We start from the raw sequence: 21,037 nt of genomic DNA, 5'->3' as shown, positions 1-21,037 counted from the left end.
CTCATATACATGCAGAACATGCAATCATATAATAGAAAAGCAATAAATCTGATAAATAAATACTGTGAGCCATCCCCCCCCCACAGAACTATATCTCATTTCTTATGTACAAAATAGTTTTGTTTATTTTCAGCACTAATAGCTATTATATGTGAATAGAGGTCAGAGGAAAATTGGCAGGGATTATTATTCTCTTTCATCCTTGTTAGTCTCAAGGCTGGAACACAAGTTCAGGCATTGTAGGAACATGCTTGTCCACAAGAGCCGAGACACCTACAGGGCCCTCCTGCACTGCTGCTTTTTACTTTGATACTGGGTCTCACTGACCTGCCAAGCTTGCCTCGATTTGCCTTCTGGCTTCCTCAGCCTGGAGTGGCTGGCCTTCCAGATCTTAACACCAACCTGATTTTTGATGAATAACCCCATTATTTCTTTTTTAAAAATTTTCTTCCCTCTCCCTTTATTTATATATTTATTTACATTCCAGCTTTTATTCCCCCCAGCCCCCATCCACCCTCTGACTATTTCACATTCCATAGCTCCTCGCCACCTCACAGTCTCCACAATGATGTCCCCACCACTCACCATGGATCCATCCAGACCTCTAAACTCCCTGGGACATCCAGTCTCTTGAGGATTATGTTCATCTTCTCTGAACCTAGACTCAGCAGTAACCTCTGCTGCATATGTGTTGGGAGCTTCATATAAGCTGGTGTAAACTGCCTGATTGGTGGTCCAGTGCTTGAGAGATCTTGGAGGTCCAGCTTAATTGAGATTGCTGGTCTTCCTACACGTTCTCCCTTATCAGCTTCTTCCAGCTTTTCCCTAATTCAACCACAGGGGTCAGCAGCTTCTGTACATTGGTTGGGTGCAAATATCTGTATCTGACTCTTTCAGTTGCTTCTTGGGTCTTTTGGAGGGCAGTCATGATAGGTCCTTTTGTGTGAGTCCTCCATAGCCTCATTAATTGTGTCAGGCCTTGGGGCATCCCCTTGAGCTGTAGCCTACTTTGGGCCTGTTGCTGAACCTTCTTTTCCTCAGTCTCCTCTTCATTTCTATCTGTGAAATTGTGCTTAGGGGGAGATCAGCCTGTCTCCCACTCTCTTTTACTGCGGCATAGTTTGCAGTGCTCCCAGGAGATCTGCTACACTCCAGGCACATAGGAGGTAGGGTCCAAACAGAGACATCTAGAAATTCCAAACTTATCGGGCACAATGAAAGCAGTGCCAAGGGAAAAAGCCATAGCTCCTAGTTCCCTTGTAAGGAAAATGGAGAGATCCTACCAACCCCACTATTTCTTTAGTACCTGTGCTGGGTTTCACCCCACCAGCAGTGCATAAATGTTCCTCCTTGCTGACATCTTCTCCATCATTTATTTTCATTGGTTTTATTGATCTTTGCCATTCTGACAAGGTAAGATAACCTGTCAATTAGTTATAATTTGCTTTGTTCTGATTGCTAAATATGGTGTTGTTTGCTTGTTTGTTATTTTGGTACGATGCCTTTCTATTAAAAGTCCTGGAGGTACTGGACCTCTTTTGGTAAGTCAGGTTGGAATGAATTTCACAATGGTCCTCCTGTCCATATCTCCTAAGACCTAGGATAAATGCTATGTTTTTAACAATCCCGGCATGTTTAACATTAATTAAAGGGTTTCTCTGGGATTTTGTTTATCTTTTAATAATTTCCCTTTAGTTCTATACATTTTAAAAATCTGATTACTGGTTTTCTTGGTTTTACTTTACTTATTGTTGTTTTTTTGGGAGGGGGACAGGGTTTTTCCTGTATGAGCCATAGCTCTCCTGACCTTTCCCTTTTTACATCAGCCTGAGCTTGCCTTCTGAATGCTGAGATTAAAGGCATGCACCATCAGGCATGGGTTGCTTAGGTTTGAAACTTACTCTGTCTTTGTACCCCTGGCTTTTCTAGGCATTTTAATTAGATCAGGATGGCTTGGAACTCACAGAGATCTACTTGCCTCTGCCTCCCCACATACTATGATGGCTACTTGTTCTTAGTCCCTTTTTTAAAAGATGTTTTGTATATTCTAATCATTACCCCTCTGCTATTGTTGTATCAGTTTGTAAAAACCCTGAAGAGACCACCAGGAATCACAACCTGCTGTAATTGCATGAGGGTCTTTATTCAAGCTCAAGCTTGGGCCACCAAACTTCCTGAGTGAACCCCCAGGTCTAAGTGAACGCATTTTATAAAGGAAAGAAAAACCACAAGCTGGGTTTGCAAGCCTTGGCATTATATGAGAGGGTAAAGGAAGGACATCCTTCAAATCTGATAATGTTGGTCAGACATTGAGACAGAACCGTGCAGCTGGAAAGAAACCTTTCTGACCTGGGAAAAGGATCTTGTGCTATCAGAAGCTGGTGTATTTTTACAACTGACCACAGCTGTATGGGAGCACTTCCTTGCCCTTCTCTCATGGTTAATTAGTGGGGCATTTATGGGTTTTTTGACAGTTACTGTGGTGTTTATTCAAATAATAAATTCTTTTTTATTAGGTATTTTCTTCATTTACATTTCTAATACTACCTCAGAAGTCCCCCAAACCCGCCCTTCCTAATCCCCTCCCGCCCCCACTCCCACTTCTTGGCCCAGGCGTTCCCCTGTACTTAGGCATATAAATTTTGCAAGACATATCATAAAAACAGACACATTTATCAGTTAGATTAAACTTAATACATGCACATAAATACATGCATATAAATACATGCATATATCAATTCTTTATTTTTTGATGAAGAAGATAACAATTCACACCTAGTGAGTAGACATCACCACGTGCTTGTCAGACTAGATATCTCCATGTAGAATAATAAAAGTAGATCCATAGTTATCACCTTGCATGAAACTCAAGTCCAAGTGGATTATAGACCTCAACATAATACCAGATACAGTGAGCCTGATATAAAGTGGGGAAAAGATGTTGTTGAAAACTGCCCCCCCTCCTAGCATAGCTGTAGCCACTTTGTTCCATTCCTGCCAGCTTTTTCATATTGTTTCTGTAACATTCCTGTCAGGAATATTTCTCTTAGCTTGTTAGGTCAAAGTTCCATATGGAAGCTTTTGTTTCATCTTCTATACTTTACTGTTTTTCAATGTTACCTCTTAGAAGCCTAGTAAAAGAGAGAAATGGTGTGGACCCTGTTGGAAGAGGAGGGAAAAAGTGGGAGGAGTATATTGTATGAGAAGAGAAGCTATGTTTAATAAAAGGTAAAAAAAAGACAACTTTAAATGCAATTTTCCAATTAAAATGTCTGCAGCTCTGGCCTCTGCATCACAGAAGCTTGTCTCCTAGGGTCTGGTTTGGATCCATCTCACGGCTGCTGCTGTTCTGGGTAACCATCCCATGGTTACTGCTATCTCCAAAATGTTGGGGTGTTCTGCTACAACTGGCACGCACTTTCACCAGTAGCCTCACCTGGACTACCTTCAGGGACTCCACCTCTGCTACAGAGTGCCAAGGCTCAGCTGCTCTTTATGCTCCTGTCAGATCTTCAAAACCAGCACCACCTGGGGGACTCGTGTAAAGTGGCTATTTTCACTGAGCAATTCTCTTAACTCCCTGCCCACTCCAAGTTTCCCTCCCAGTTCTTTTAAACATTTATACCAACAGTTCCTCCCTTAGTTTTTTAAAGATTGCTTAAACAGTCCCTTCTCCAAGTTTCACAATGCCATACTCTAAAGTATAACAACTGATCTAGCCTACTGTCATTCTCAACTTTGCTTCTCCTGGGACAAACTGTGTGCTAACAAAATCTTCTGTAAAACTGCCTTTCTCTTCTCACGCTGCCAGCACCTCCCTTTACCTTTTCAATTCTTCTGCTGGCATTTATTTATGCATGTATTCATGTATTTATGTATTAATTTGTTAATAAATTAATTTTAGTAGCTATTTTCTTCCTTTATATTTCAAATGCTATCCCGAAAGTTCCCTATACCCTCCCCTTGCCCTGCTCCCCAACCCACCAACACCTGCTTCACCTGTCTTGGCATTCCCCTGTACTGGAGCATATGGTCTTTGCAATACCAAGAGCCTCTCTTCCTAATGATGGCCTACTAGGCCATCCTCTGCCACATATGCAACTAAGACACAGGTCTGGGGTTGGTGGTGTAATGGTTACTTCATATTGTTGTTCATATATTGTGCAGACCACTTAACCTTCTTTGGTACTTTCTCTAGCTCCTGAATTAGGGACCCTGTGTTCCATCCAATAGATGACTGTGAGCATCCACTTCTGTATTTGCCAGGCACTGGCATAGCCTCACAAAAGAGAGCTATATCAGGGTACTGTTAGCAAAATCTTTCTGGCATATGAAATAGTATCTGGGTTTCGTGGTTGTATATGGGATAGATCCCCAGGTAAGACAGTCTCTCGATGATCTTTCCTTCAGTCTCATCTCCGAACTTTGTCTCTGTAATTCCTTTTTTATTAAATATTTTCTTAATTATATTTCAAATGTAATCCTCTTACCTAGTTTAATCTCAGAATATCCCTTATCACCTCCTCCCTCCCACTGCTCTCCAACACACCCACTCCCATTACTGGTCCTGTCATTCCCCTCTACTGGGTCATAGAATTTTCAATGGACCAAGGGCCTCTCATTGATGACCGACTTGGCTATCCTCTGCCACATAAGTAACTAGAGCCATAAGTTCCAACATGTGTTTTCTTTGACTGGCGGTAGAGTTCGGTACTGGCTACTTTTTGTGTCAACTTGACACAGCTGGAGTTATCACAGAGAAATGAGCTTCAGTTGAGGAAATGCCTCCCTGAGATACAACTGTAAAGCATTTACTCAATTAGTGATCAAAAGGGAAAGGCCAGTTGTGAGTGGGACCATCTCTGGGCTGGTAGTCTTGTTTCTATAAGAGAGCAGGCTGAGCAAGCCAGGGGAAGCAAGCCAGTAAGGAATATCCCTCCATGGCCTCTGCATCAGCTCCTGCTTCCTGACCTGCTTGAGTTCAAGTTCTGATTCCTTTGGTGATGAACATTAGTATGAAAGTGTAAGCCGAATAAACCCTTTCCTCCCCAACTTGTTTCTTTGTCATGATGTTTGTGCAGGAATAGAAACCCTGGCTAAAACAAACTGGTACCAGCATAGTGTGGTATTCCAGTGACAATCTGACCATGTTTTGGGGAGGAATGTGGAAGGACTTTTGAACTTTGGGTTTGTAGATCCATTCGTGTTTAAGAGCTCTGTCAGATGTTGTGTAGGAGCTTGGAAGATAATGTTGAGAACAGTGCAGAAGATGGCATTCTGGCTTGTGAAATTTCAGAGGGAAAATTAAAGATTCTTTTCAGGGCCATTGATGTTTTGATTGTGAAGATTCTGTAGTTCTGATTAGCTGGGGCTGAAGAATCAGCTGTGATTAACAAGATACCAGAACTACTAAAGCAAAAGCTTTGCATTACTGGGACTATTAATACTAGTTAGTTGGAGCTAAGAAATTAGTGGTGATTAAGAAGAGACCAGGAGCCATCTTGGTTCCAGGAACTTCTCCGAAAATAGTCTGCACAGGTGAGAGTGTGGACTACAGAAGCTAACAGCTTCTGGGACAGGCAGGAGCCACAGAGCTTCTGAGGTAGCCCCCTTTACAGGCTCCAGACATCCGGGCACTTTCCTGGCCAGGATAGGTGTCCTCCCGGACCAGGAGGGACTTGCCTCAGCATAAGCGGGAGCCATCTTGGATCCGGGACTTCGCCAATAGTAGTCTGCACAGGAGAGAGTATGGACTACAGAAGCAAACAGCTTCTGTGACAAGCCAAAGCAACACAGCTTCTGGGACAGATCCTGTTTTGGGCCTTCATCTCAGCCAGGAGGGAGGTCTGAATGCCAGATATCTGTGCACCTTCCCTGTAAGAGGAGAGCTTGCCTGCAGAGAGTGCTCTGACTTCTGAAACTCAGAGGAGAGAGATAGTCTTCGAGGTCTGCTGATAGAGGCTAGCAGAATCACCAGAGGAACAATCTGTAACCAGAGACAATTATTACAACTAACTCCAGAGATTACCAGATGGCAAAAGGTTAAGGTAAGAATCTTACTAACAGATACCAAGACCACTCACCATCATCACAACCCAGCACTTTCACTTTGCTCAGTCCAGGGCACACCAACACACCCAAAAAGCTAGACCTGGATTTAAAAGCATATCTCATGATGATGGTAGAATACATCAAGAAGGACTTTAATAACTCACTTAAAGAAATACAGAAGAACACTGCTAAACAGGAAGAACACCTTAAAGAGGAAGCACAAAAATCCCTTAAAAATTGCAGGAAAACATGATCAAACAGGTGATGGAATTGAATAAAACCATCCAAGACATAAAAAGGGAAGTACACAGAATACAGAAAACCCAAAGTGAGGTAACGCTGGAGATAGAAACCATAGGAAAGAAATCTGGAAACATCAGAAACAGAATACAAGAGATGTAAGAGTATTTCAGATACAGAAGATTCCCTAGAGAACATTGGCAAAACAATCAAAGAAAATGGAAAATGCAAAAAGATCCTAACTCAAAACGTCCAGGAAATCCAGGACACAATGAGAAGACCAAACCTACAGATAATATGAGTAGACAAGAATGAAGATTTTCAACTCAAAAGGCCAGCAAATATCTTCAACAAAATTATAGGAAAAAACTTCCCAAACCTAAAGAATGACATGCCCATGAACATACAAGAAGCCTACAGAACTCCAAATAGACTGGACCAGAAAAGAAATTCCTCCCGACACATAATAATCAGAACAACAATTGCCCTAAATAAAGATATAATATTAAGGGAAGTAAGGGAAAAAGTTCAAGTAACATATAAAGGCAAGCCTATCAGAATTACACCAGATTTCTCACCAGAGACTATGAAAGCCAGAAGATCCTGGTCAGTTGTTATACAGACACTAAGAGAACACAAATGCCAGCCCAGTCTACTATACCCAGCCAAACTTTCAATTATCTTAGATGGAGAAACGAAAGTATTCCATGACAATTCCAAATAATTTCACACATCATCTTTCCACGAATCCAGCCCTTCAAAGGATAATAACAGAAAAAAAAAAAAATACAAGGACGGAAACCACGCCCTAGAAAAAGCAAGAAGATAATCCCTCAACAAACCTAAAAAAAGATAGCCACAAGAAAGAATGCCAATTTTAACAATAAAAACAACGGGAAGCACAAATTACTTATCCTTAATATCTCTTAATATCAATGGACTCAACTCCCCAATAAAAAGATATAGACTAACAAACTGGCTACACAAACAAGACCCAACATTTTGTTGCCTACGAGAAACTCATCTCAGAGAAAAAGATAGACACTACCGCAGAATGAAAGGTTGGAAAACAATTTTCCTAGCAAATGGCTTGAAGAAACAAGGTGGAGTAGCCATTCTAATATCTAACAAAATTGACTTCTAACCCAAAGTAATCAAAAAAGACAAGGAGGGGCACTTCATACTCATCAAAGGTAAAATCGTCCGAGAGGAACTCTCAATTTCGAATATCTATGCTCCAAATACAAGGGCAGCCACATTCATTAAAGAAACTTTAGTAAAGCTCAAAGCACACATTGCACCTCACACAATAATAGTGGGAGACTTCAACACACCACTTTCACCAATGGACAGATCATGGAAACAGAAACTAAACAGGGACACAGTGAAACTAACAGAAGTTATGAAACAAATGGATCTAATAGATATCTACAGAACATTTTATCCTAAAACAAAAGGATATACTTTCTTCTCAGCACCTCATGGTACCTTCTCCAAAATTGACCACATAAACGGTCATAAAACAAGCCTCAACATATACAAAAATATTGAAATAGTCCCATGCATCCTATCAGATCACCATGGACTAAGGCTGATCTTCAATAACAAAATAAATAATAGCCAACATTCGCGTGGAAACTGAACAATACTCTTCTCAATGATACCTCGGTCAAGGAAGGAATAAAGAAAGAAATTAAGGACTTTTTGGAGTTTAATGAAAATGAAGCCACAACATACCCAAACTTATGGGACACAATGAAAGCATTTCTAAGAGGAAAACTCATAGCTCTGAGTGCCTCCAAAAAGAAACTAGAGAGGGCACACATTAGCAGCTTGACAACACACCTAAATTTCTAGAACAAAAGGAAGCAAATTCACCACGAGGAGTAGAAGTCAGGAAATAATCAAACTCAGGGGTGAAATCAACCAAGTGGAAACAAGAAAAACTATTAAAAAAATCAACCAATCGAGGAGCTGGTTCTTTGAGAAAATCTACAAGATAGATAAACATTTAGCCAAACTCACTAAAGGGCACAGGGGAAGCATCCTAATTAACAAAATCAGAAATGAAAAGGGAAACATAACAACAGATCCTGAAGAAATCCATAACACCTTCAGATCCTTCTAAAAAAGGCTATACTCAACAAAACTGGAAAACCTGGATGAAATGGACAAGTTTCTAGACAGATACCAGGTACCAACGTTAAATCAAGATCAGATTAATAATCTAAACAGTCCTTTATCCCCTAAAGAAATAGAAGCAGTCATTAATAGTCTCCTAACCAAAAGAAGCCCAGGACCAGCTGGGTTTAGTGCAGAGTTCTATCAGACCTTCAAAGAAGATCTATTCCCAGTTCTTCACAAACTATTCCACAAAATAGAAACAGAAGGTACTATACCCAACTCATTCTATGAAGCCACAATTACTCTGATACCTAAACCACAAAACGACCCAACAAGGACAGAGAACTTCAGACCAATTTCCCTCATGAATATCGATGCAAAGATCCTCAATAAAGTTCCTGCTAACCGAATCCAAGAACACCTCAAAACAGTCATCCATCCTGACCAAGTAGGTTTCATCCCAGGGATGCAGGGATGGTTCAATATAAGGAAATCCATCAACGTAATCCATTATATAAACAAACTCAAGACAAAAACCACATGATCATCTCGTGAGATGCTGAGAAAGCATTTGGCAAAATCCAACACCCATTTACGATAAAAGTCTTGGAAAGATCAGGAATGCAAGGCCCATACCTAAACATGATAAAAGCAAACTACAGCAAAGAAGAAGCCAACATCAAAGTAAATGGTGAGAAGCTGGAAGCAATCCCACTAAAATCAGGGACTAGACAAGGCTGTCCACTCTCTCTCTACCTATTCAACATAGTACTTGAAGTCCTAGCCAGAGCAACTGGACAACAAAATGAGATCAAGGGGATACAAATTGGAAAAGATGAAGCCAAAATATCACTTTTTTCAGATGATATGGTAGTATATATAAGTGACCCTAAAAATTCCACCAGAGAACTCCTAAGCCTGATAAACAGATTCGTTGATGTAGCTGGATATAAAATTAACTCAAACAAGTCAATGGCCTTTCTCTACACAAAGGATAAACAGGCTGATAAAGAAATTAGTAAAACAACACCCTTCTCAATAGTCACAAATAATAGAAAATACCTTGGTGTGACTCTAACTATGGAAGTGAAAGATCTATATAATAAAAACTTCAAGTCCCTGAAGAAAAAAATTAAAGAAGATCTCAGAAGATGGAAAGATCTCCCATGCTCATGGATTGGCAGGATCAACATTGTAAAAATGGCTATCTTGCCAAAAGCAATCTACAGATTCAATGAAATCCCCATCAAAATTCCAACTCAATTCTTCAACGAATTAAAAAGGGCAATCGGCAGATTCATCTGGAATAACAAAAAACCTAGGATAGCCAAAACTCTTCTCAAGGATAAAAGAACCTCTGGTGGAATCACCATGCCTGTACTACATAGCAATTGTGATCAAAACTGCATGGTACTGGTATAGTGACAGACAAGTAGCCCAATGGATCAGAATTGAAGACCCAGAGATGAACCCACACACCTATGGTCACTTGATCTTTGAAAAGGGAGCTAAAACCATTCAGAGGAAAAAGGATAGCATTTTCAACAAATGGTGCTGGCAAAACTGGCGGTTATCATATAGAAAAATGCGAATTTATCCATTTCTATCTCCTTGTACTAAGGTCAAATCTAAGTGGATTAAGGAACTCCACATAAAACCAGAGACACTGAAACTTATAGAGGAGAAAATAGGGAAAAGCCTCGAAGATATGGGTACAGGGGAAAAATGCCTGAATAGAACAGCAATGGCTTGTGCTTAAAATCGAGAATTGATAAATGGGACCTCATAAAATTGCAAAACTTCTGCAAGGCAAAAGACACTGTCAATAAGACAAAAAGACCACCAACAGATTGGGAAAGGATCTTTACCTATCCCATATCGGATAGGGGAATATTATCCAATATACGTAAAGAACTCAAGAAGGCAGACTCCAGAAAACCAAATAACCCCATTAAAAAATGGGGCTCAGAGCTGAACAAAGAATTCTCACCTGAGAAATACCGAATGGCTGAGAAGAACCTGAAAAAATGTTCAACATCCTTAATCATCAGGGAAATGCAAATCAAAACAACCCTTAGATTCCACCTCACACCAGTCAGACTGGCTAAGATAAAAAATTGAGGTGACAGCAGATGCTGGCGAGGATGTGGAGCAAGAGGAACACTCCTTCATTGTTCGTGGGATTGCAAGCTTGTACAACCACTCTGAAAATCAGTCTGGCGGTTCCTCAGAAAATTGGACATAGTACTACCGGAGGGTCCCACAATACCTCTCCTTGGCATATATCCAGAAGATGTCCCAACTGGTAAGAAGGACACATGCTCCACTATGTTCATAGCAGCCTTATTTATAATAGCCAGAAGCTGGAAAGAACCCAGATGCCCCTCAACAGAGGAATGGATACAGAAAATGTGGTACATTTACACAATGGGGTACTACTCAGCTATTAAAAATGAATTTATGAAATTCCTAGGCAAATGGATGGACCTGGAGGGCATCATCCTGTGTGAGGTAACCCAATCACCAAGTTACTCGCACAATATGTACTCACTGATAAGTGGATATTAGCCCAGAAACTTAGGATACCCAAGATATAAGATACAATTTGCTAAAAGCATGAAATTCAAGAAGAACGAAGACCAAAGTGTGCACTTTGCCCCTTCTTAGAAATGGGAACAAAACACCCATGGAAGGAGTTACAGAGACAAAATTTGGAGCTGTGACGAAAGGATGGACCATCTAGTGATTTCCATATGCAGGGATCCATCCCATAATTAGCTTCCAAACGCTGACACCATTGCATAAAGTAGCAAGATTTTGCTGAAAGGACGCAGGTATAGCTGTCTCTTGTGAGACTATGCCGGGGCCTAGCAAACACAGAAGTAGATGTTCACAGTCAGCTATTAGATGGGTCACACAGCCCCCAATGGAGGAGCTAGAGAAATTACCCAAGGAGCTAAAGGGAACTGCAACCCTATAGGAGGAGCAACAATATGAACTAACCAGTACCCCGGAGCTCTTGTCTCTAGCTGCATATGTTTCAAAAGATGGCCTAGTTGGCCATCACTGCAAAGAGAGGCCCATTGGACTTGCAAAGTTTATATGCCCCAGTAAAGGGGAACGCCAGGGCCAAAGAGGGGGAGTGGGTGGTTAGGGGATTGGGCGGGTTTGTATGGGGGACTACTAGGATAGCATTGAAAATGTAAACGAGGAAAATACCTAATTAAAAAAAAAGAAATAAAAAGAACCTTCTATAAATGGTCCTGGTGTAACTGGCAGTCTGTAAACTTAAAAATAAATATAGAGACATATTAGATACACTACACAAAGCTCAAGTCCAAGTGGATTAAGGACCTAAACATAAAACCAGACACATGAAATCCAATCTAATAGAAACGAAAGTGAGATAGAGCCTTGAACTCATTGACACAGGAGGAATTTTTCTAAGCAGAAATAAAAAATGGGACCTCTTGAAACTGGAAAGCTTCTGTAAGTCAAAGGACATAGTCAATAGTTAAAACTGGATACCTACAGACTGGGAAAAAAATCTTCACTAACCCTACATCCCAGAGAGATAATCTCCAAAATATATAAAGAACTCAAGAAGCTAACCACACACACACAAATAAAAAAAAGGGATATAGAGCTAAAATGAGAATTCACAACAGAGGATTCTGAAATGGCTGAGAATCAGTTGAAGAAATCTTCAAAGTCATCAGTGATCAGCGAAATGAAAATCAAATAGACCTTGAGATTCTACCTTACAATAACCAGAATGGGTAAGATCAAAACCTCAGGTTACAGCACATGTTTGAGAAGATGAGAAGAGAGAGGAAGACTCATCATTTCTAAGTGGGATTGCAAACTGGTACAACCACTCTGGAAATCAATCTGGAGATTCCTCAAAAAAATAGAAATAGATCTACATGTATACAAGCTATACCACTCTTGGGCTTACACCAAGAAGATGCCACACTATGCCACAGAGATACATGTTACACTATGTTCATGGTTTCCTTATTTGTGATAGCCAGATGGTGGAAACAACCCGGATATCCCACAATAGAAGAATAGATACAGAAAATATGGTTCCTTTACACAATGAAATACTACTCAGATAATAAGAACAAGGATATACTGAGTTTTGCAGGCTAAAGGAGGGAAATAAAAAGTATCATCCTGAAAGCCATAATTAAAAACTAAAAGCATATGCATTTTATGTAATCTCTAATAAGTGGATATTAATCGAAAAGTACAGAATGCCCAGGATACAATCCACAGAATGAAAAGTTTAGCAACCCAAAGGTCTAAAGTGAGGATAATTCAATCCCACTTGGGAGATAAAAGAAAGCAATCACAGGAGCTAGGACAAAGGGACCTGGGACAGAGGGACCTGGGTGGGAAAGGGGACAGAAAGAGGTAGAGGGGGGACATGATCAGGTATTGGGTGGGGGGAATAGGAATGAAGCCCTGAGGGCCAACAAAATAATGGAAACAGGCAACATTGGGAAGTAGGTGGAAGTGAGACACACCAGAAAGTAGCCAAGTCCTGGGGGGTGAGAGACTCTCAGGTCTCAAAGGGAGAAACCTGAGATGAAATGACCTACAGTGAGGTGAGGGAATTTGTAAAGCCCACTTCAAGCAGAAAGAGAGGACATCAAGTGAGGGATGGGATTACAATCCCACAGCAAAAAACAGTGACTCAGAATTGTTTCTGTCTGCAAGAACTGCAGGGACAAAAAATGGAAAAGATCCTAAGGAGAAGGAGGTCCAGTGACAGGTCCAAATTGGAATACAGCTCCAGGGGAGGCACCAGAGACTGCCACTATTACTAAGGCAATGGTGTACCTACGAAAGGGGGCCTATCATGACTGCACATGGAAAGACCCAAAAAGCACTTGAAAGAGTCAGGTGCAGATATTTATGCCCAATAATTGATAAAAGCTACTGACACTTGTGGTTGAATTGGGAAAAAGCTGAAAGAAGCTGAGGAGGAGATTGACCCTATAGGAGGGCAGAAGTCTCAACTAACTTGGATCCCCAAGATCTCTCAAAACCCAGGCCACCAGTCAAGCAACATACACCAGCTGACATGAAGCATTCAACATATACAGCAGAAGAGTGCTGGGTCTACAGAGAAGATGTGTCTAATTCTCAAGAGACTAGAGAAACTAGGGAATGGGGATGTCTTCTATGATAAGGGTGAGGGGGGTAAGGTGGGGACATCCTTGTGGAGACAAAAGGAGGAAGTATGAGATATGGAACAGTCAGTGGGGTCATTAGGAGGGATAGAAAATCTAGACTGTAAAAAGGATTACATAAAGTTTACATTAAAAAGGAATATCATAAATGTAAAGAGAGAGTCCCAGATTCTCCTCCTTTCTGCTGGACAATCGGTCTCAAAACATCTAATAAAGGGCCATTGAACAGTCAAGATCCAATGGACCCCATTCCACCCTCTTCTAAACAAGATCATTCATAACATAATTACCCTGGATATCAAAAGGCTCTTACACCTAACACAGATGCCCACTGTTATTAAACTTCTATACCAAGGACTTGGCCTTAATTGAATCTCCCTATACAGGACCCTCCCACAGGCTCCTCTTTGCATCCTCTCACAGCTAGCAGACTTTCACACCCTGTGGCCACACCCAGACTGTAACCACACATTAACACCTAATGGAAACCTGGCCAGATGAAAGACAATTTTTTGTTTGCTTTTCTTTCTTTTTTTGTCTTCTCTTCTTTTCTTCTGAGACAGAGTTTCTCTGTATGAACTGTGCTGTGTGTAAGTCAAACTGAACACAAGGCTGAACTAGAACTCAAAGTGATGCACCTGCCTGTTCCTTCCCACACAGGCCTAGGATTAACAGTATGCAACAAACAACTGACTCATCCTTTGGGATTTACTCCCCTCTTGGGCTCCATCCAGAAAAAAAAAATGTCCCTACTCTATAGTCACCATCGGAAGAAATGGGTCTTTTCTAATGCTGCTGCCCAGAGGACATGCACATTCCTGCTCACTGCAGTCACCTCTTTATTTCTCCAATCTTTCTCTTTTTAGACTGGGGAAAGATCCCTGTGCATGTAACTGACTTCCTGGATCTCACTATACAGACAAGTGTGGCCTCATTATCACAAAAACCCACATGCCATTGGTTCTTAAATCCTGGGATTAAAGGGGTCTCAATCAGCTGCTTGATGGGCCTCTCAAAAGACAGCCATGTTAGGCTGCTGTCTGTAAGCACTCCATAGCATTCAATAATAGGGTCAGGCATGGAGCCTCCTCTTGACATGGATCCCAAGATGGGCCGGTCACTGGCCCTCCTCTTCCTTAGTCCCTTCTCCATTTTTGTCCTGAAGTTTTTTGAGGCAGGAACAATTCTGGGTCAGAGTTTTTTTTTCCTGTGGGATAGCAATAGCATCCCTCCACTGGATGACCTGTCTTTCTACTGGAGGTGGACTCTATGACTTCCCTCTCTCCACTGGTGAGAATTTTATCTAAGGTCCTGCCCTTTGATTCCTGAAAGGCTCTCACCTCTAAGGTCTTTTGTACTTTCTACAAGGTCCCCCCTCCCACCCTCAGAGGTTGCATGTTTCCATTCATTCTGCTGGCCCTCAGAGCTTATCTCATCTCTATTCCACTCACTGCGTATACTAGATCATGATTAACTTTTGTCCTCCCCTTATCCTTTAACACCCAGATGCTGCTTTTGTCTCCTGAATGCTGAGATTAAAGGTGTGGAAAAACACAACCAACTTTCACCACTATTTATACTGTATAAATGCCTGCTTCTGAATTCCTTCTTCTCAATTGAGTGTATGACAGCAGTATGTGCATTTTGGAATGTATGAACACATAAGCCTAGAAGAGGTGGAAGAGGCTGTACTGGATGTTCTCAAAGAAGAGAAACAAAGAACAAGAAAGTGATAACTGAAATCTGTTCTCTGAACTGGTACCCAAGATTTTAATTTTCTGATTTTGTGGCACAGTATAAAGTAGTATGGGAGAGAAGTAGAGTTTTATTCAAATCACAATTTTTATATTAAGGATAAAGTATAAATAACACAATGGGAGATTACTTCAACTCATTAATTGACTATAGATGATAGAGAAACTAGTGAGTTAGTACACATTTTGAATCTCCACACTTAGGAGAAGAAAGACAGAAGGTTAGGCCATTCTGGGGTCAGCAGGCATTGCTGCAACTGGAAGACCATATTGATGTGAGTGGCCTGTACTTTCACCTAAGTCAATGTCAATGGTTCTGCCTGCCTCTGTGAGCCTTGTCTGGTTCCATCATTCTCCTCCTGCTGGGGGCCATTTTCCTGCTCTGTGTTTGCTCAAGGACACATGTGGATGCCAATGATATATACTCCCATTGACTATGAAGAGCAACAAGGATATTATTGATGTGATATCTGTATCTGCATCCTTACAGTTGAGAGGGAATGGCATTGAAATATTCTTTGTAAGCAATAACCACATCATAACCCAATCCATCCCTTAAAACTAATGAACTAGACAGGAATTCAACAAAAAAGTACTCTTAAAATGTGGTAGGATAATGAAGTGTAGCTTTCCACAGTTCATGACATCTGGCAAGAGTGTTGGAGGGCCAGCACTCTGTTCTATTTAAGGAGCAGTTCATGAAGAATATGACCATGCTCCAGTGAGTATGTAGGTGATAAAAAAACTGACCCAATTCTTTTTTTTCTGCATCCTACATCCTGTATTCCTTGGATAGAGCTCCATAGAGACTTGACCAATGCTGGAGAAGATACATTCCTGGTCTGAGAAATTAATCTAAGTGCTGCATTCAGGAATAAGGCTCACAACAGATGGTCTCTGACACATGAAGAAGGTGGATTCTGAGTTTGTAGCAAGAGTTGAAAAACTGAGCAGGGGAGGAGTGCTGATACCCAATGATCTCTCATACATAGAAACTGAACTGGCTGACACAGTATGGGCAGCACAAAATATGGGAAATCCAGAACTGCCACATAGATAGTTGGTCTTGCTTTGCAGACAGTTAACTACCCTTCTGCCTGTGTGGCTGCTGCCTAATATGGCCCTTCCTGAAGCAGTTCTTTTTCAAGATTTGAACAATGGGGTGAAGTTTGATTTTTAGTCTGAAAAGGTAATCAATGGACGGATTATCAAAGAACAGGTGATTTCGAATTATGTCTGGTGCACACAAACTGTGCTGGCAGAGAAAACAGGAAGTTCAGAGTCATTAGTGTAGGCCTATCTTGAGTTCCACATCCAGGATTGGGATGGCAGGAGAAGTTTGTGACTTGGTAGACCTAAAGCAACTTGAGAATCTTCTTACTCTGGGTTCACTGGAGACCTAAAGCATTTGTTACTTGGAGTGTCAGTGTCCTCTGATTTTTTTGTGAATCAAATAACAATGGGAATCCAGAGCAGACCAGAGATCTTAACATTGCATGAAAATCAAATCAAAATTGGAGACCTCAGTACACACAAGATCCTTGGAATAAAGAAAAAATAGATCAGAGAATTTCCACAGTCCCTAAATTCTATACTCAAGCCACTACATCAATTCCTGGACACATCTTACAGAACATGAAGCTAATGGCTCATGTTAGACTGATGAACAATGCATAAAAGCATAATAAGTGAACCAGCACCCTGAGATCTGAGAATCACTTTCCCCATGTCTTCTATGATTCTTGAACTCTTATAAGTCTCAGTGTTACATCTATGATGAAACTTTCAAACTTCTTCTATATTTTCTCAAGGCCATATACCCATCAATCTGGGCCTTTGACAGACCTCTACCTCCAAACACACACACAATCTCCTGAATGCTACCAAAGGATCTCTTCAACAAGGGCCTCCTCTCTTTCAAGAATGTAACCCCAGGCAAGCATACACATTATACACAAACTTTATTCACAAGACCAACTCACCAGATAACCAGGAAGTTATTACGTCTTGCTTGAATCCCTCTCTGTGTTTGACCACTATGACAATGACCAGGATACAAATGTATCTCTTATTTCCTTTGATGTAACTGTCATCTTGCAGTCTTACTGCTAAATAGCTCACATTTTACAGCTCTGTCTGAAGTTTGGCTAACTGGTTCAATTCAACTCTTTGGTTCAATCTTCTTTGCAATCTTACTTATTTAATCTACCTTATGTCAGGTTCTCTGCTTAGCTCCAAACTAAGTCTTTCAATTAGTGTTAGTCTTCTGCCTCTTTCTTATTCTCTGGCTTCAAGTACCTGTGCTGATATGCACTGAACGAACTCACAGACAGAAAAACTCAACTCCATCTACCTGACCTGCACTCACTGCACTGACTTTCAATTAACTCAACTCACCCAACTGACTTTCTCCCCTATATTCTCAAGTAGCTGTTCTCCTGAGTGTTTGATTCATCCTATCTATGACTCATTCTGTCAATTTTTACTCTAATTCATCACTTTCTCAGCCCCTCAATTTAATGTTATTGTTTGCAAGTAAAGATGTGTACTAAAGTGTTGTTCTTTGCACTTTACTAAGGTTGTGGTCTACTATGTGCTGACAGCTTTACAAAGCTCAGCACAAAAATGGAGGATTATTTTAATTATCAAGGTTTTATCTTGGTCTGTGCCCAAAGCTGATCCTGTGCCCCAAGGCCTGGAGCTGATCCTGTGCCACAGCTCTGCATAGACAAATAATACCAGGACAGATCTGGTCTCTAAAAAGTGCTGACATACTTGTGAGCTCAGATAAGACCACCACTTCTGCTCAAATACCTTCCCTAAGAGGAACATGCCCAGAGCCATCAGGACACAGGAACCAAGACTAGCAGGGATCCTTCCAGTTTCTATCTGCAATCCCAGAGCTGAACCTGTGCCACAGCTCTCCATAACCATGTTCCTCCCAGAGAGAAATGGTATCCCAGGAGTACTGACACACAGGCATGGAAGAGGGACAAGCCACAGTCAGAGATAGCAAGACCACCTAAACCAGAGATAGCCAAATGGTTTTTAATGTTTCACTTAGTAATGGGGGTGCACATGAATAAGGAAGACCAAGATGTGGGTGCTGAGGTCCTTCTTAGAAAGGTGAACAAAATACTCACGGGAGCAAATATGGAGACATAGTGTAAAGACTGAAAGAAAGGCCATATAGAGACTTGCCCACCTGGGGATCCATCCCATATATAGTCACCAAACCAGACAATATTGGGGATGCCAAGAAGTGCTTCCTGACAGGAGGCTGATATAGCTGTGTCCTGAGAGGCTCTGCCAGAGCCTGGCAAATACAGAGGAGGTTGCTCGCAGCCAACCATTGGACTGAGCACAGGGTCCCCAAATGGAGGAGTTAGAAAAAGGAGTGAAGGAGTTGAAGGAATTTGTAACCCCATAAAAAGAACAACAATATCAATAAACCAGACCCCCCAGAGCTACCAGGGATTAAACCACAAAGAAAAGAGTCCACATGGAGTGACCAATGGGTCATTTATATATACTATCATATAATCTACAAAATGTTATATTTTGACTGCTTCCTTTCTAATTTGTATCCCCTTGATTTCCGTTTGTTGTCGAATTGCTCTGGCTAGGAATTTTTTTTTAATTGGGTATTTATTTCATTTACATTTCCAATGCTATCCCAAATGTCCTCCACACCTACCACTCCCCCACCCATCCACTCACAGCTCTTGGCCCTGGCTTTCCCCTGTATTGAGGCATATAAAGTCTGCACGAACAATGGGCCTCTCTTTCCACTGATGGCCGACCAGGCCATCTTCTGATACATATGAAGCTAGAGAACGAGAGCGGGGGGGTGGGGGTACTGGTTAGTTCATATTGTTGTTTCACCTATAGGGTTGCAGATCCCTTTAGCTCCTTGGGTACTTTCTCTAGCTCCTCCATTGTGGGCCCTGTGATTCATCCAATAGCTGACTGAGCATCCACTTCTGTGTTTGCTAGGCCCTGGCATAGTCTCACAAGAGAGAGCTATATAAGGGGCCTTTCAGCAAAATCTTGCTACTGTATGCAATGGTGTCAGCGTTTGGAGCCTGATTATGGGATGGATACCTGTGTATGGCAGTCTCTAGATGGTCCATCCTTTCGTTTCAGATCCAAACTCTGTCTCTCTAGATCCTTCCATTGGTGCCTTGCTCCCAATTCCAAAAAGGGGCAAAGTATCCACACAATGGTTTTCTTTCTACCTGAGCTTCATGTATTTCCCAAATTGCATCTTATATCTTGGGTATTCTAAGTTTCTGGGCTAATATCTACTTATCAGTGAGTACATATCATGTGAGTTCTTCTGTGATTGAGTTACCTCACTCAGGAAGATACCCTCCAGGTCCATCCATTTGCCTAGGAATTTCATAAATTCTTTCTTTTTAATAGCTGAGTAGTCTTTCCAGTCGGTGCCAGCACTGATGCTCCTTGGGCCCGGAGTCTGCCTACATCCCCAATGTCCCCACAGGACTCTCCATGAGATCGTAGAACCTCTGGTGAGTGGAACACAACTGCTGCTCCAATTCAATCACTCGGGACCTGAGACAATATTAATTAGGGAAGCAGAAAGACCAGCCTGACCAGGGTCACAAGTCCCTTTTGGTCGGCCCCAGCACAATGCACCTTGGGTGCAGAGTCTGCGAACACCCCAAGGTCCCTACAGGACTCTCCACAGTATCTTAGGACCTCTGGTGAGTGGAACACAACTGTTGCTCCAATCCAATCTCACAGGTCCTGAGACAGCCTTAATTAGGGTAGCAGAAATTCCGGCTTGACCAGGGTCTCAAATTCCTTCCAGTCGGCACCAGCACTGGGGCACCTTGGGCAAGGAGTCTGCGGACACCCAAAAGGTCCCCAGAGGACTCTCCACTGGATGTTAGGACCTCTGATGAGTGGAACACAACTTCTGCCAGGAGGCAGGTTCGAACACCAGATATCTGGGCACCTTCCCTGTAAGAGGAGAGCTTGCCTGCAGAGAGAGTACTCTGACCACTGAAACTCAGGAGACAACTAGTCTCCCTGGTCTGCTGATAGAGGCTAACATAATCACCTGAGGAACAAGCTCTAACCAGAGACAACTATAACAACTAACTCCAGAGATTACCAGATGGTGAAAGGCAAACATAAGAATCTTACTAACAGAAACTAAGACCACTCACCATCATCAAAACACAGCACTCCCACCCCACCCAGTCCTGGGCACCCCAACACACCTGAAAATTTATACCTGGATTTAAAAGCATATCTCATGATGATGGTAGTGGACATCAAGTAGGAATTTAATTACTCACTTAAAGAAATACAGGAGAACACTGCTAAACAGGTAGAAGACATTAAAGAGGAAGCACAAAAATCCCTTAAAGAATTGCAGGAAAACATGATCAAACAGGTGATGGAATTGAATAAAACCATCCAAGACATAAAAAGGGAAGTAGACACAATAAAGAAAACCCAAAGTGAGGCAACGCTGGAGATAGAAACCCTAGGACAGACATCTGGAAACATAGATGCGAGCATCAACAACAGAATTCAAGAGATGGAAGAGAGAATCTCACGTGAAGAAGATTCTATAGAGAACATCGGCAAAACAATCAAAGAAAATACAAAGTGCAAAATATCCTAACTCAAAAC

This window comes from Mus musculus, chromosome 7 (assembly GCF_000001635.26).
Source record: "Mus musculus strain C57BL/6J chromosome 7, GRCm38.p6 C57BL/6J".
Taxonomy (NCBI): Eukaryota; Metazoa; Chordata; class Mammalia; order Rodentia; family Muridae; genus Mus; species Mus musculus.
Note: the sequence above shows the minus strand (reverse complement) of the source record.